Below are 16,696 nucleotides of genomic sequence, written 5' to 3'. Positions count from 1 at the left end.
AAGTCTTCATTTGCCCAAAACGCATTCCAATTGAGAGAGTTATGCCCCCTTTTCCCGTCACTGCAATCTGCCCCGTGCTGATTTCAGCACGTGCATCTCCGATGTTTGAGACATAGCTCCTCCAGTGGGTCTTCAATTGTATCGATCATGGATGCGTTGAACCGAGGACTTGATGGAGATCCTGAATATTCAACTTTCTTGCATTGTAAATCTCTGGACTTGCGCACAAAATTAATGAGGCTTAGCGACATCCGTTCTTGAAACTTGAAGATGATGATGGTGTTCAAAATTTTGGGCATAGTTTCCCTCCTCATCATTTGAGTTTCATGTCCTGCATGGTTAGTGAAATTCGGGGCTTCTCCCAACATGTGCTCTTTTAGGGTCATGAGCTTGACCAAGCGCAAAGCAAGATCGAGATTTGCAATTATTTATAAACATATGCAACATAATCACATCCTCAATTAAATTTCATCAACAAGGCATGGTGTAATTAAATGCAGTATGTGTTTCTTGCATAGCGCGGAGCTCATTATTAGGCAGAGGTTCTTTAAGTATGAAATCAACCTTCTCAAGAAACTCTAGCCTATCATCATGAAAACAACAAGGCATAGAATTTAAACTTTCATTCCGACTATCGGTCCGACCATGAGATTTTTAATGATTATCAACAAAACCAATAGAAGCTTGAGAATTTGTACTCATTGGAGTCGTGGTGCTTTGTGCGAGATGTCATCTTGATGCACTCTGCATGGTCCGTCGTGATTTGCTTCTCACGTCTCCATGTGTTGAATGTTGCGCTCTTGTAATCCGTCGTGGTTTGTTTACAACATCTTCGTTTGTCGAAGGTCGACCGCTTGTGCCTTCTTTTGCCAATGTCATTGGGGTTCTTCCTCTGCTCCAAGCCTCTGAATTTTATCATGTATGCTTGATGAAAACATCGCCCAAGCTCGCCTTCATTGTTATCATCGTCATCTTCTCTATTTTGTTCTCATCGCGTTGCTCCTGTCTCTTCTTCGTAGAATCTCTCCTGTATACTCAGCAGAACATATACCAAAATATAGATCTATTGAAATGTTTATGAAATTACCTTTCCAACGAGTGGTTATTCGCTTTAAACGGAGTCCAAATGAGGGAGTTATGTCCGTTTCACTTTTGGCGCTGCATGCTGTCCAGAAATTTTCAGAGTGCACAACCTTCAATGTTTTGGCCATTCCCGCTTGTAGGAATCTCCGATTGACTTGGTTCTTGATTCGTTAGGATGGGAACTTCGTGGAGCTTTTGAATATCTAAAAATATGCTGCTATTTGCTTCTGAGGTTGAGCAGAATATTGATGATAACAATGACTTCTTACGAATCGATCCGAAGATGTCGATGATCTTGATCTTGTGGTCTTCGGAGCGTCTTGTTGTGCATCCTTGGCTTCAAGGTCATCACCATTGATTCACCAGCGAGTAGCATGGCTCCAATGGTCTGTCTCCATGGTTCTTTCTTTGCCTAAGGTGTCGGGATCGAAGAAGGCTCCCGTGCTTTGTGTCGATGATCAGAGCGGTCTCTTTCTTTGATTGCACTCGACTAGAAGCTTCTTGAGCATCCCATGGAGAAGATGGGTGGCATCATGGTTCCTCTAATCTTGTTGCCTCTAGCGTTGGTCAACTTCAAATCATCAACTTTTGTGCACAAGGTTCTCCAAACATCTTGCGACATCGTCATCACTTTCTCCATTGTTTGTTGCTGCCTCTTCTTTGTTGAATTCCTTGATCATCCTGCACAGAACATGTACCAAAATTCTACTCCATGGAAAGACTTATGAAATTACCTTTTCAACGAGTGGTCATTGATCCCAAACGGACTCCGGATGAAGAAGTTATGGTCGTTTTACTCCGGCACTACGCTCTGTCCAGAGACATTTCAGAACGCGCAGCGTTGAAAGATTTTTACCATAACTCTTCACACCGATCTCCAAAATTCACGATTCTTGATGCGTTGGAAAGTAGACTTGATGGAGCTTCAAAATAATCTATTATTTGCTCATGGTACTTCTCTGATCTTGGACGAAAAACTCATTATAACAGTAACACTTTGGAGATGATGATGATCCGATCGCACGATTTTCTTCATGGGCATGCTTCATACCTATTGCTTGAACAAACAATTTTTCCCAAAAACATTAGTCTTTAAAATCAATTGACACGGCAGCGTACCTTATTTATCATCTTTTGCTTTGGGGAGTGGGGACTCGATAGCACCTACCACTAAAGAGCGGGTCTTTACGTAGCCATCAACTTGCTTGAGTGAGATTGGACTTGTCAAAGTACAGACGTTGAGAAATTCTCAATTGCTTTGTGTCTAGGGTTTTACCTGCATTCATGGACACAAACAAGAAACATAGGGTATATGAATTAATAAAATTAGGGTTAGTCTAAAAACTAGATAGATCGCCCTAGGGTTCGTGTTGCCGATCCCCGTCAACGGCGCCAGAAAAGCTTGTTGATGCTCCTTAGCGCCCCGATTTGTATACCGCAAGTGCACGGTTCGTGTAGCTTTTCCCTTAGAGTATTCCCCCCAAGGTTTATCAATCCGTGGATCGACAAAGAACTACCTAAGGTTTTCCATCTAATCTAATGGATCTATCCTAACATGAAGCATTGATTTGCATATAAAGGGTAAACCTTTAATAGATATGAGTGATATGTGAAGGTTGATCTCATTCATGAACAGAGGCTTAATCATAGCAAAACCAAAGATATGACTAGGCCTATCGTCATCTAGTTGTAGTTCAAGCTAACGAGCGGATAAATCATGCATCTCAATCAAAAGCATCTTTAAACTCAAAATTTCCAATCCGATCCCTCGATACCCCATCTACTAAGTGGCAACGGCCTGTCACGACGCCACCCATTTCAACAAGATATCCTGAAGCAAGTCGAACGCCCTTTGGTAGTTCCGCCATGAACCTCTAGCCACCATGACTACAAGATCATGCTAAGCGATCTATCTCGATAATAGATCTAAGATGAAGCAAACCCAAAGAGAAGAACGAAATCGAAAGAGAGAACATGATCCCTAATAGATTCGGAAGACATGATTATCATTACTCACATAATAGATTTGTTTAGATCATCACCGCCATGTGCACACCATCGATGAATCCAACTAGCTCTTGAACTCCGCCATGGCACAACCACGCAGGGAGGCCACGGCGGCTAGGGTCGGCGTAAGCCATCTCCTAGACAACTTCGAAGACTTGCGGCGGCCGTCGTCACCCTCCGGTCTTGACCCTAGGTTTTCGTCGAGTCTGGGTGGATGGATGCTTTGAGTTGAATAAGGTGTGAGCTATTTATAAGCCGAGGAAGCCACCGGTCGAAGGGGAGGTCGAACTGACCTAAAAAAGGGCTGGGCCGGCCAGCCCAATGGGCCTAGGCCGGCCGGCCTAGCTCATTCCTTCGCCGTCTCGTGTCCTCCTTTCGTGTGCAGACTCCTCGCATCTTCTAGAGTTTATGTCCTTCACGATTGCACCCCTTTTGACGTCGTTATCTTGGAGATATCTTCGAGGAAAGGATAGGATAGGGAATCCTTCCTTAAATCTTCATTTGCTTTGCTTAATCCCGAAGTATCTTGATCTCATCTTCGTGGGCTTGGTCCTTTGGGCTCTCTTGGAGGATGGATGTGCATGAATGGGCTTCGAATCAACATGGGCTTTGGTCCTCCCTTTGGGCTTTGGCCTTCGTCTTTCTCCGTGTTAGCGCTCGATCACGGGCCTCGTCATTTCATACTCCAAAATAGGCCAAAAACCTGCAAAAATAAAGTTCCTCCAAAATATATATGCAAGTGTGAAAATGACCAATAATTAGGCCGGGGTTAGGACGGTTAGTGATTTTGATATTGAATTCATGCCATTGTCAAGGATAAACAAGGGATAAAGTGGGTACTTAAGGAGCGCCAACAGCTCGTGAGAAGGGTCCGACCTCGCGTCGTCCCTCCTCCGCTCTCGCAGTTGACAAGCGAACCAGCTTTCCAAGCACCAACGACAACAACCGAACCCATGGCTGAGAAGACTCTCCGTGACTTCTCCGTCCCCTCAGCTTCCAATGTGGCAACTGGACCCAATGTTGATGTTGGGGACATGAACTTTGAGCTGAAGTCCAGCCACATAAACATGGTGCAGGCCAGCCCATTCTTCGGCAAGCCAAATGAGGACGCCAACGCCCACCTTCAGAACTTTCTGGAGTTATGCAAGACCGTAACCATTCGGGGCATTACGGCTGATGCCATCAGGCTCCGTCTGTTTCCTTTCTCCCTCCTGGGAAAGGCAAAATAGTGGTTTTATCAGAACAAGGAAGCCGTCAGCACGTGGGACAAGTGTTCCGCGGCGTTCCTCACCAAATTCTTCCCGTTGGGCAAAACAAATGCTCTGCGTGGGAGAATTTCAAGTTTCCAACAGACGGGGATGGAATCCATCCCAGAAGCTTGGGAGAGACTCCAAGAGTACATATTCGCCTGTCCTCATTATGGGATGGTCGAGTGGCTCTTACTCCAAAGCTTCGACAATGGGCTAACGACCACATCTCGAGCCCATCTTGATGCTGCTGCTGGAGGAGCCTATCTGGACCTAACAATTGTCAAGGCTACAACCTTAATTGAAAAGATGGTCTCCAACCAGGATTGGAACGAGGAACGTTCCCAGCTCAGAATCAAAAGCGGAATGCATACCATCAAGGAGACGGATATACTCGCCGCCAAATTGGACCTCCTATTAAAGAAGCTTGATGAAGGAAACCGGCAATAGATGCTCGTTCCCGTTCATGCCATGAACTTGTACTCAATGTGCGAGGTTTGTGGTGATGGTGGACACTTGGGGAATGACTGCCCCGAGACTCGTGAAGACGCAGCTTACATCAACAACAACAATGGGTTCCGTCCACAAGGAGGCCAAGGGTAGTGACAAGCACGCCCACCATTCCAAGGAGGAGGTAACAATTTCAATTCGAATTTCAATTCGAACCAACCCTCCTTGAGAGATCTGGTCTTTGGCCAAGCTAAAATAAATGAATCTTTAAACAAAAAGCTTGCCGCCAATGATAAAATTCTGGAAAATATAAATGCTAAAGTTGAAACTCTTTCTTCTGCTCTTAAAAATCCATTAAGTTTCAATAAAATGATAGAAACCCAACTTGCGCAAGTGGCTGCTACTGTTCCTTTTTCAGAAAAGATAAATGCGGTGACCATGAGGGGTGGTAAGACCACTCGTGATCCACCACATCCTAACCATGCAGAGAAAACAGCAAGACCATAGGAGGAGGAAGAAGAAACTCCAAAACATGATGACCCCGAGGATCCAGAGGAAGAAACTCCACAGAAATTCATCGATACAAGCTTCCTCCCATTTCCTACCCGAAAATAGAAAACCACCGTGGATGAGCAATTCGCTTGTTTTGTTGAGATGATACAGAAGATACAAGTTAACGTCCCATTGCTAGACATGATGCATGTACCAACTTATGCCCGTTATATCAAGGACATCATAAACAACAAGCGACCATTGCACGACCGAGGTCGTCAAGCTCACAGAAGAGTGTAGCGCTGCTATACTCAACCAACCTCCGGAAAAGAAAGAAGACCCAGGGTGCCCAACGATCACCTGTTCAATTGGCACTCAACACTTCGGCCACGCCTTGTGCGATCTTGGGGCTAGCATCAGTGTGATGCCCAAGGTCGTCTTCGACAAGCTCAACTTCACGCATCTGACGCCAACACCAATGCACCTCCAGTTAGCGGATTCTTCAGTTCGCTATCCAGAGAGGATCGCTGAAGATGTTCCAGTCAGAGTCCGAGACTACTTCATCCTAGTTGACTTCATATTACTTGACATGGAAATATCAAAAGAAACACCGCTCATCCTTGGGTGGCCATTCCTGAGCACTGCTGGAGCACACATCGATGTAGGGGCTGGAGAAATCCGCTTCAACATCAATGGGAAAGAAGAAAAATTCCCATTCCGGCCCAAGAAGGAACAATGCTCAATGATGAACACCAAATCTGGGCCAAGCACGCAAGAAAAAGCCGAAGTGACTTCTCCTGATCAAGATCCTACGACCACACGAACCACAAGAACATCAAAGAAGATGTGGCGTAAGGTCACAAGTTTGTCCTCGTCTAATTCTCCAAGACGAGCCGAACAATGGTAAACAAAGCAGGAGAAAGGTCCCGCTCGTCAGACTCAAAACGACGAGCCCTTGCCGAAGGTAAATCGGTACGTATGTCATATTTATTTTCCACCATTTTGCTTTTCTCAACCTTTTCAATTTTTCCCACTACATGTTTAAATTTTCAAAACACTCATGCATGCTAGAAACTTTTCTAGCACCTTTTCTGCTTTTTGCAAAAAATCCAAAAAATATTTCCGAGCATTAAAATCCTTTGAAAAATAATTTTGAACATCTTTCGAAGCAAAGTTTGGCCGGCACCAAAGTTTAAATTGCATATGACCGTTAAGAGGCAGTGGGCCCTGGCTATCAGCATTGTGGGCCACCTAGGGTTTGGCCGAACCCTAGGGTCGGCCGGCCCCTTGCCAACGGCTAGTGGGCCCACCTTTCTCCAATGGTCACTAGCCGTTGAGGCTTGTCTTCTCCAACGGTGCCCGGCCATTCTCTCTTTAAATAGAGGCCGACAGGTGAGTGTTGAGCTCTCACACTCAACTCTCATTCACTCACTCCCTCTCAAACTCTCTCAAACTTTGCTCTTAGGTTTTCATTGGATTTTTGCTCAATTTTGATTTCAAGAAACCTCTCTCTCTCATTTCTTTGCTGCAAGAAAAGAAGGAGCAACTCGCGGGTAAGAACATTCATTTCGGTTTCACTAACGTAACCCATTTCAAGTTGTATGTGTTTGTTTGTTCCATCATGAAGGGCGTAGGACGTTAGGTTTCTGACGCATTCAGGAAGATGACGGGTGGAAGTTCATCCCGTTCTCGTGGTGGTTCAAGCTCGTACACTCCCGAACCTACGCCTACACCAAGCATGATGGACTATGAAGATGAAGAACAATATGAAGATATGAAAGCCGAACCGCAAGCCGAGGCCATAGAAATTGACGAAGAAGATGCTCCCTGCCTTGACTTGCGAGATGATCATGAACGACAAGGCTACACCATCCTCAAGAACCGAAGCTTCGTCCACACCCGAGCCTTCGATCCGGAGCTCCTCATCAAAACAGGTATGTACGAAGACTTCTCTAATGTTTGGCATGCAATTGGATGGGATAACTTCGTTCCCGTTGAGGAGTATGGTTCTCGACTCCTCACCATCCAATTTCTTTGCACTCTTCGAGAGGTGAAAAATGGGGTTTATTTTTGACTTTTCGGGAATGAGTATTTGCTTTCTTGGAATTTTTTTGCCGGCCACCTCGATTTTATCAAACGCTGAACAATTTCTCTTGAGCAAGCTTGCCATGGTTTTAATCGTCATGAGTTTTGGGGCCGGATTTCGGGTCAAGTTGTCCATGGCAAGTTTGCACCTCGGTGCAACGATATTCATAATCCAACTCTTCAGTTGATGCACAAGTGGTTAGCCATCACTCTCTTTCCAAGAGATGATGTCTGACCCGTGCGCAATAATGAGTTGCTCATTATATACGCCATGTCAACAAGATCAAAATCTCCCCCGTGCAAGCTTTGATTAAGCAATGGCTTTCGAATTTCAAGATGACGGGTCCTATTGAGTGCACTTCTTTGATTACTCATATCGCTACACGTGTCGGTGCCTTAGAGGGGAATTTGATTCCTTTCATTGAAGGCGGCCGCATGTATATCGACGAGGCTTATCTGATTCAAGGTCACAAACTCAAGAAAGGACCGGATGACTCTTTGATTTTCTTCTTTTTGGGCTATACAAATGAGATTTCGCTGCCCAATGCGGAGTTCCATTTGTATAATTGCCATTCTCTAACCATCCCTCTCGTTCCACGAGAAGGGCGCCGTACGCATAGCACTTCTGGTTTGCCTGGTAGGATGACAAGAAGCAGGACCAGAAGGGAAGCAGAACCGACACCACCGCCTTAGCAGCCACAGCACTCATATCAACATGAGGCAGGTGGTTCGTCATGGCACAGTGCCAGCACTGAGGAGTGGGCACGGCAGGCTCCAGGCCGCCAGTCCACCAGTTCCAGCTCCAGCGGAGCCCCGAGCCTCACTAGACGGACGGCCTCGTCCTGGGGGTTCGGCGCCATCTCCCAATAGCTAGGTGAGCTGCGGGTGCAGAGCGACAACATTCAAGAGATGCTGCACCAACACATAGAGACATCCCAAGCATGGCAGCGTCACACTGGCGAGAGACTCCATGACATGGAACAGATGTAGCTGCAGCGATAGGAGGAGTGGAGGGCCTACTGCCGCTGGACGGGTTTCAGCCCCAACCAGCCGTAGTGAGCCTGAAGAGCTTGGGGGAGGACCCCCACGTGAGGTAACTTGTATCATTTATCTTTACTGCTTTCATAATCTTGCATGAAATCCATAAAAATTTGTAAAACCTAGAAAATCCATAAAAAATTGCATAACTAAAAAACAAATAAAAATTTTCAAAACTTAGAAAACACCAAAACTATTCCTTTAATATGTGTAGTAAGCATGGTGTGAGTTTTCCTTGTTGAGATGATGAATAGTTGCTCTGTTAATTTCCTTATGCTTAGTTACAACTTTATACTCTGCCTAGTTTTGGGTTCGTTGGCTTAAAGTTCAAACCTTAAACTTGAAATTTGTGGGTAGCAAAAAGCGTGATCCAAATCTAAATTGTTGTGAGCTATGATATGGTTAAGTAGAGTTGCTATGATCTTCTCTTATATGATGCTTGATATCCGGAGTATTTAATTTTAAAAACACAAAAATATAATAAAGTTCCTCGATGATATAAAATTCCTATCCAAAGCCATATGTTGTTGTCATTGCAAAACCTTCCACATATGCAACTTGCTATCTCATTGGGCTTTGTCAAATTGTTGTGACCCTTAGTGAAATTCATTTAATACTCCCATGATCAAGATCGCGTACAGGGATCCATCACATGCTATGCTTCTACACTAGAAGTAAGCAAAATACTCATCCATCCACAAAATAAAACTCCATGTCTATGTATGATGCCACTCTCTCAAAAACATATCAGGATATGGGGCTATGTAAAAAGAAAATAAAAGATGCATACCCAAAAAAGGTATACCACATGCTTCGGCATGTCAAAAAAAATATAAAAAAATGCATACCCAAAGAAGGTATGCCACATGTCTCGGCATGTCAAAAAAAAGAGAAAAGATAGCCCCTTATCCAAAAAGAAAGAAAAAAAGAGAGATGGTTCATAAAAAGAAAGAAAAAAAAAGAGAGATAGTTCATACAAAGGAGTTCATACACCATCCACCAAAAATATCCACACACTTGCACATCTTGATCAAGGTTTATGACTTGTTTCTCCTTTGGATCCGGTTTTTGACTTAGCAAAATATGAGAAGCAAGTATGCCTTCAAATCCTCCACACCTACAGCTCCACAAAAACAACCATTAAGAGATAGGTTGAGGAAGAAAGGCACAAGCAAAAGAGAAAGAAATATGAGCACTCTATGATATCGTTCTAACTCTCAACCGCCAAAGATGAGGTGAAACTATAAGCTCCACAGAAGTAAGGTAAGAGGTAAGAACAAAGGCCAACTTATTCAAAATCAGGTAAGAAGCATTTGGTTGTGTCTAAGTATGAGTTGGAAATTCAATATCGTTGCAACTCCTGATCAACAACAAGCGCCTTGTTTTGCTCAGGACGAGCAAAAGGCTAGCTTGGGGGTGTTGTTGACGGTCGTTAAGTGCAAAATATGACCGTCAACTATTCTCATTAAAGAAGGAAAACCATACCTCTTACTCGCATATTTGTATCACTAACCTAGCTCCATAGTTGTTTTCGAAGATTTATGATTTCAGGAGCACAAGTCCGGAATAAGAAGAAAACACAAAGAATACGCAGATGAAACCATAGAAGATCGCGTCCTGCATAACACAAGCAAAAGAGGCCCACCTGACAGACCAAACCAACCAATGAAGACCCGGCACCGACCATCTAACATTAGGACCCACCAGGCAGTGTACCAGAGAAAGGCGGTGGCCAGAGGCGGCAAAGTGGGGCCGGCCGAACCAGTGGTTCCGCCGAACCTGGACAGGCACCTATCCAGGTGCATTTTGGTGGGAAGGTAGTTCTGATCTTCCTAAAGGTGGTTCTCAGCGTTTCCATGTATAACTTTGGCGGGAACCGACCTCAAGGCACTATATAAGGGGCCTCCCTCCGCACACTCCACACACACCACTTAAGAAGCCTCTCTCTCACTCTCATTGTGACTTGTACTCCTTAGGGTAGTGGAGCTAGGCTCGTACTTCATCTCCTTAGTGAATCCAGTCGTCCTCGGGGTCGGTGAGCAATCCTCGGCCTCTGGTATGGCTTTGTATTCTGACTATCGTTATGCTATTCATACTGAGTTCATTCATAGTTATCTTGCTATGTTCTTAACTTGCTTAGCCTTGATCTATGCTTTATCAAGTTATTCTAGTTGCTTACTTAGACAAGATGATCTAGGTAAGGTTATCGGTTTGTTGTGCTTTCGGGCTTGGCTTAGCATCTTACCTGTCCATCCAAAGGGTAGGGGACTCGGGGGTGCTAAGGTAGTGACCTCATATGCGGGCATGGTGCCCGGGTATGCGGGATCCCTCAGATATGACGGTGCTCCATGGTTTGACTGGGGTAGACTGCAGGTGGTGATAGCCCTGTCGGTCCGCCGGGCAGCTGCTTCTCAGTTAGCGTACTCCCTGACGTTCGGGTATCGTGTAGGAGTTCATGCGAAGATGAAACGGGACTAGATGTTCTCCAGTGCGGGTCATTCACCCCGATGTCCCTAATTTCCTGGCACCTGCAGCTCTAAGCATATGGCTAACATAACTTATCTGCTAATGAATAGTATACTAGGATTTGTTGCCTATGCTCCCACTAACCTTAGGTGTGCTTGTTTATCCTTTATTCATGAGAGTTGGTTGTTCTGTGTGTGTGTGTGTCACATTACCCCTGATTATCCTTTATTATCACTTACCCCTATATAATCAGCAGTCTGCACCTTATTTCATAATGTTATGGTTATGTAACTAGTAAACATCTTTACACAACCTCGCCATTGTAACACTCAGATGTTAATCCACTAGTTAATTAAGTTAATCACAGTCATTAGTTTCAAACCACGCGACAAATCACCAAACCAAAGATTTTTCCTATCAGCCTGGGCCAGACTGGTCGGTGAAACCGGTCTGACCGGTCGAACCTGAGCCAACCGTTTTTAAGGGCCCCACTTCATTTAAACCACACTCTCTCTCCCTCACCGACTCCTTTACTCACCCCCGTGTTGAGCCCGAGCTGGAGCTCTCTCCCTCTCCTTTCCTCACCCAAACCCTAGAATCCCCAAACCCTCCCTTTCCATTTAATTCCAAGGTCAAGGAAGGGTCAAACTGGCGTGGGGAGTCATCTTCTCCGCGATCCCCTCCCTGGGAAGCCTGGGATTCAAGTCCTTCGCTTGGATAGGAGCTCATTCAAGGTATTTTGCTTGTGATGGTCGATCTCTAGTTCTAGGTGGTTTCAGGTGATTCCCTCCGGTTAGAAACGTCCAAAGGTATCCCTGAGTTAGTTCCTAGAACGGTCTTAGAATTGGTGGCTGGATTTCACCATGACAAGGGTCTTAGGTTCTGGTCTTGTCAGGACCGGTCTGACTGGTCGAAGGGACCGGTCTGACCGGTGTCACGGTAGGTTGAGTAGGACCGGTCTGACTGGTCGGGTGGACCGTGTGACACCCTAGGTGTCTGCACAAGAAAACCACATTTATTTCCTATGCTTCATGTGTGAAATTTGTTTGAGCAAGGGCCTATTTTAAAAGTTTAAGGACCTTTGTGTAATTATGAATTGTTCTAAGGTCAACTGTATAGTTTTATTTGAATAGGTTGTGTGATTGTAGCTTTTGTGGAGGGTGTATTTGCAAATTGTAGTGTAATCATTGCTTGACAGGAAATCTTTCATTTCAGTCTAAGTTTAAAGTGATTTTGCATGGAAAAAGACAAAAGTCCTTTGAATTCAAATTATCCTAATGTTTTCAAAAATAACTCTTTAACCTTTGATCAAATCAATTTTTGCACAACATCAAAGTTGTAGATCTTGAAAAATTGAACAACTTTTATGTTGGGCACTTTTTCATTTGAGCTCTAGATTAAAAGTTATTGCTAGTTTACAGTAAGGTCCCTAAAATTTCTAAAATTGCAAAACAGTCCATTTTCTCCTTCCTCCAGCCTGCCTGCTCTGCTCCACGCCGCCGCTGTTCAGCGCCGTCGCCGCCGTGGAGGGCCAGCCCGGCCACCTCCTGCTTGCAGAACCGCTCCACGCGTCGCGCCGCACCTCTCCACCGCTTCCACCCCTCGTGCTGGAGCCTCCCCTATCTTGCCACGCACCCAGAATCGCCCGCCGGCCGCCACCTCGCCGCCGTCGTGGCTGGCTCGCTGCAGCACCCCAGGACCACAACTCGCGCGCGCATGAGCACTACAAGTACCCCAGCAAGCCGTTCCCTTCGCTCTTTCGCCATCTCCTAGCCCCCATACCCCAGAACGCCGCCGCCGTCTACCCGCAACCCCGGCGAGCTCGACGCAGCCGCGGAACCGCCACTGCAGCCCTCCTCCGCCTGCGCTGACCCCTAGCAAGCTTCATCGTGGGCCCGCGCAGCTCACCGACCCCTCCTCCTCGCCCAATCTCCACCGGAGCCACCCCGCCACCGTGACCCGAGCTCCATCAGCCGCAGCTCGCCGTCGACGCCCTAGCTCCGGTCCTCCTCCGCTCAACCCAACCCCTCCACTAGCTCCGCCTCGTCCTCGCGCAGCTAGTCGACCTCTTCTCGTCAACAATCTTCCACCGGAGCGCCGTCCCCGTCAACGCAGATCGCCGGCGACTGCCATGCTCCGCAGACCCGTCTCCTCCGACCGTCTCTGCCCCTACCCAGCACCTCTGCTGGTTCGCCTCAGCCTCCTCTTCATTTTCCCCAAGGTCTCCCTCTCCGCCGACGACCCCCTCGCCGGGATTCGGCCGGTCAACCCCCGCTTCCCTCTCTGACCACGGCCGAGGACCCCCTGTTAGAATTCAAGAAACCCCAAGGGGCTGTCTGTGAAGTCCATGACTCATGTGAATAGTGCCACCAGGGACTTATTTGTTATTTTTGCTGTAAACTTTGAAATTCAATAGAAATTCATAGAAAAATCAGAAAAATGTAAATCTTGATGTTTTGGAATCCTCTTGAAGATATCTTTGCAGTAGAATCATAATGTGTTGGGTGTTAGTTGAAAGTTTGTGCTGTAAAAATAGATTTGTGTTACTAGTGTTTAAATGCTAGTTGTTTTTATCTTTTTCTTAACTAATGATTGAAACCATGTCTAGATGTGACATTTTTATGGTGAGATGTTCATGTGACCCTAGTGTTGCTATAAAAATTTCGTGGTCATTCCTTCTGTTTAGCTATTTCTTTGATTTAATGCTTGTTAAGTGAGCTTTAATAATGATAATTTGTTTCCTTGCTTAGAAAATACTGATAATTTTTGTAGAGCCTTGTTTAGTCATTTGTTACTGTCTGTAAAATTTGAGCACCAGTTCATGACTAGAACAGAATCTGAAAATGAATCTTGTTAGTTTGCTGTCAGTTTTGTTTATTTTCTCAGAATTAATTCTCTGTAGAATAAATCTTCAAAAATTTAACAGTAGCTAAGTTAGCTCTGTGTCGACCTACTGTTAAATTTCTAGCTTCTATTTTGCTCTAGTTTAATTTGAAGAATTCAATCTTGTTCTAGGAGTTGTCTGAATACATGAATGGTTCTGGATAATTGGCTACAAGTTTTGGAATGAAATTTGCAGGATAGCTTGCTTTGTTTACCTTCTGTTTGTTGAAATTTTTGCTGAATTTTACTACTGAATGTGTGCTGAGTGGTTGATTTATTAGCAAACCATGATTTACTTGCTATAGGAAATAACTACCACTTGTTTATGAAGTTAGTAAGCTTCTTTTGTGCCGTTGATCATGATGCCTTGTGTAGTTAGATATGTTAGTTATCTACTCTATAAACGATTGCCCATGTAATACGATTGTTTGCTATTTGTTAGACTACAACTTTATCGTGATATGAGTGTGTTTATAATACTGTTCTTGCATTACATATAGATACGACTGCTCTATCGGACGGAACGTGTAACACCCTAATTTAAATTTCAGTATTTATTAATAAATTAAATTGGCTTTATTTAAATTTTCTAAGGTTATTGTGTTTAGTTGGCATTTAATCTAATTTTTGTTCCTTAATTAATTAAAATTTACCATAGGTTTAAATTTTTTGTTGCATTCATGCTGGTGCATAATTTTATTTGAGTGTGGTTTGAATTCAAACTCAACTTTGAATTCAAACTTTGTTTGGTTTAGAAATAGAAAAGGGGAAATAGAAAAGAATAAGACCCAAACCCAAATCTAGAAACCCAGCCCACCAGCCCAAACCCAGCCTCTCCCCGCGAGCCCAGCAACCCGGCCCTCACCTCGGCCCAACGCGCGCCAGCGCTGAAGCCCAGCTGCAGCCCGCCAGCCTCCCCGCCTCAGGCCCGCTGACGCTGCGGCCTGCCTCCGCCCACTCCTGCGCGACGCGCCTCCCGCCCCGTCGGCCTGCCAGCCAGGGCCCGCGCGTCAGCCCGCACCCCGCGTCGCCGCTCTCTCACCCGCAGCGCCTGACCACCCGGGCCCACACGGCAGCTCGTTCCCCTCCGCGGGGCAACGGAACTGCGGGCGCGGCCGAGATCTCCGGCCGCAATCCCCGCCGGGATCACGACGAGCGCGACCCCCCAGGATCCCCGCCGGCCTCTATTTTAGCACCCCACGGACCCCCCCTGCGCATATCCACTCACGCGCCGCCCCACCGCAACCCTAGCGCTACACCCGCCCCTGCTCCACCACACAGGAGCCCGCTGCCGCAACACGCCGCTGCCGGTGCCGCTCCGGTCGCTACGCCCCATCCTCCAGCACCGCCGGGACCCTCTGCGTCGAGCCACCGGGACCAGAAGCCTCGAGGCGCCCTCCTCCAGATCCCTCCACGATCGCCGCCCGCCTCCACCGCCGGAGCTCGACACCTACGCCCCGCACGACACCCCCAGCTCAAATTAGAGCCTCTGTAAGCCCTTTTCCCGACCTATTGTCCCGGTTGCACCTTGGTTTATGCTCTGATTCATGCAAACGCGGGCGCGCCGGTGAGCTCCGCCGCGCAGAGCCGCCCTTGCTGCCGCGCAAGCCGTTCCGCGCCCCGAACCGCCTCCCTGTTGCCTCCTGTGGGTGACGCATGCCGTGGTGGTGCCCCACGGCCAAACCCCGGCCCAAACCAAGCCCCGGAACCCCCAAAACGCCGAAATCCGGCGAGCTCCGTGTCGCGCCGCCGCGGAGCAGGGGACTCCGGTGACCTGCGCCGCCACCCCGCGCCCGATCTGCCCAGATCCGTCCGATCCGGATTCAACGCGCGCGATTAGATCTTGGATCCAACAGATCCTGACCGCCCGATCCAGATCCAACGGTCCTAGATCCAAGATACCGGTTCGGTCAGTGTTTTTGTTAAAGAGCCCCTCCCTTTCTTAGATATCAACCCGCGGTCCAGCCTTTTTCAAAAATAATTACGTATAGGTCCTGTTTTTAATGTTTAGGCCCCTGACCTTCCCAGAAATTGAACCCGCCGTCCCTGTCCTTGCGTTTTTGCACGTTAGCCCCTATAGCTACGCTTTAATTGCGTTTTAGTCCTCGGTTTTAGCAGAAAAGCCCCTGGAACTTCAGTTTTCTTACAAATAAGCCCCTAGAACTTGTTTTTAGCCTAGAAAATGCGTTTTAGCTCCGTTTTTAATGTTCTTTATATCCACGCGATCGTTGTAACGCGTAGAATAGCTTTAGACTAGTTTAGTGTGTTGTTTTTATGTATTGATGTACTGTTTCTTTAGCTTTTGCTAATGTTTGCTGGTGTGCTTATTTTTGTGCATTGTTTGGCCATGTGTTCGTGAGTAGACGTTGATCCATCGGAGGAGCCTCAGTACCAGTACCAGGAGCAGCCTTCTTCCGAGCAGTTCGAGCAGCAGCAGGAGCAGTACGAGGAAGGCAAGTATAACATGAACAACCTATCACCTTTAAATTCAAATTCATACTGCATTTTAATACTGTATGCCTTTAAGGATTTCCTAGCTAGTTTATATCCTTTATATATACCTTTGGGTTGCATTTTGGTTAGTTGTGCTAGGTTGCTGCGCTATAACACACTCTGGTCCTTTTTAATTAATTTGATTAATGGTTTACTTGAACTTAATTCTGAGAGTGGCACTCTGTGTGGCTTGAGTGGCTCACTTCTCGTTAAAAGATGTTTTTTTTAGAAACATGGTTTAGGGGGCCAGCACGGTGCTTACTGCCTGGTTGGCCACTCTCCATAAGGACCGGTTCATAGAGCGACAACCTGGGACAACAGCGCTACCACAAGGCTAGAATGGGATAGACTTGGCGTAATAACTAGATCTTTTTGGTTTGGAGTAACTTACCTGCGGGGCAAGAGTAGTAAGCTTCAATGGTCCCTGCTCCTCTGGCTTGGTCTGTGCTTGG

The 16,696-nt window shown here is 46.3% G+C and overlaps 1 non-coding gene across 1 annotated transcript; it reads right to left on the bottom strand.

The window, feature by feature from the left end:
* Window positions 1–4,407: 4,407 nt before the first annotated feature.
* LOC120671646 lies at window positions 4,408–4,516 on the bottom strand. The gene has a single exon (XR_005673746.1). It is a non-coding gene; the product is annotated as a small nucleolar RNA R71 (small nucleolar RNA).
* Between the last annotated feature and the right edge of the window lie 12,180 nt (window positions 4,517–16,696).

Source organism: Panicum virgatum, chromosome 4N (genome assembly GCF_016808335.1).
Source record: "Panicum virgatum strain AP13 chromosome 4N, P.virgatum_v5, whole genome shotgun sequence".
NCBI classification, from domain to species: domain Eukaryota; kingdom Viridiplantae; phylum Streptophyta; class Magnoliopsida; order Poales; family Poaceae; genus Panicum; species Panicum virgatum.
This window is presented reverse-complemented; position numbering and strand designations above follow the sequence as displayed.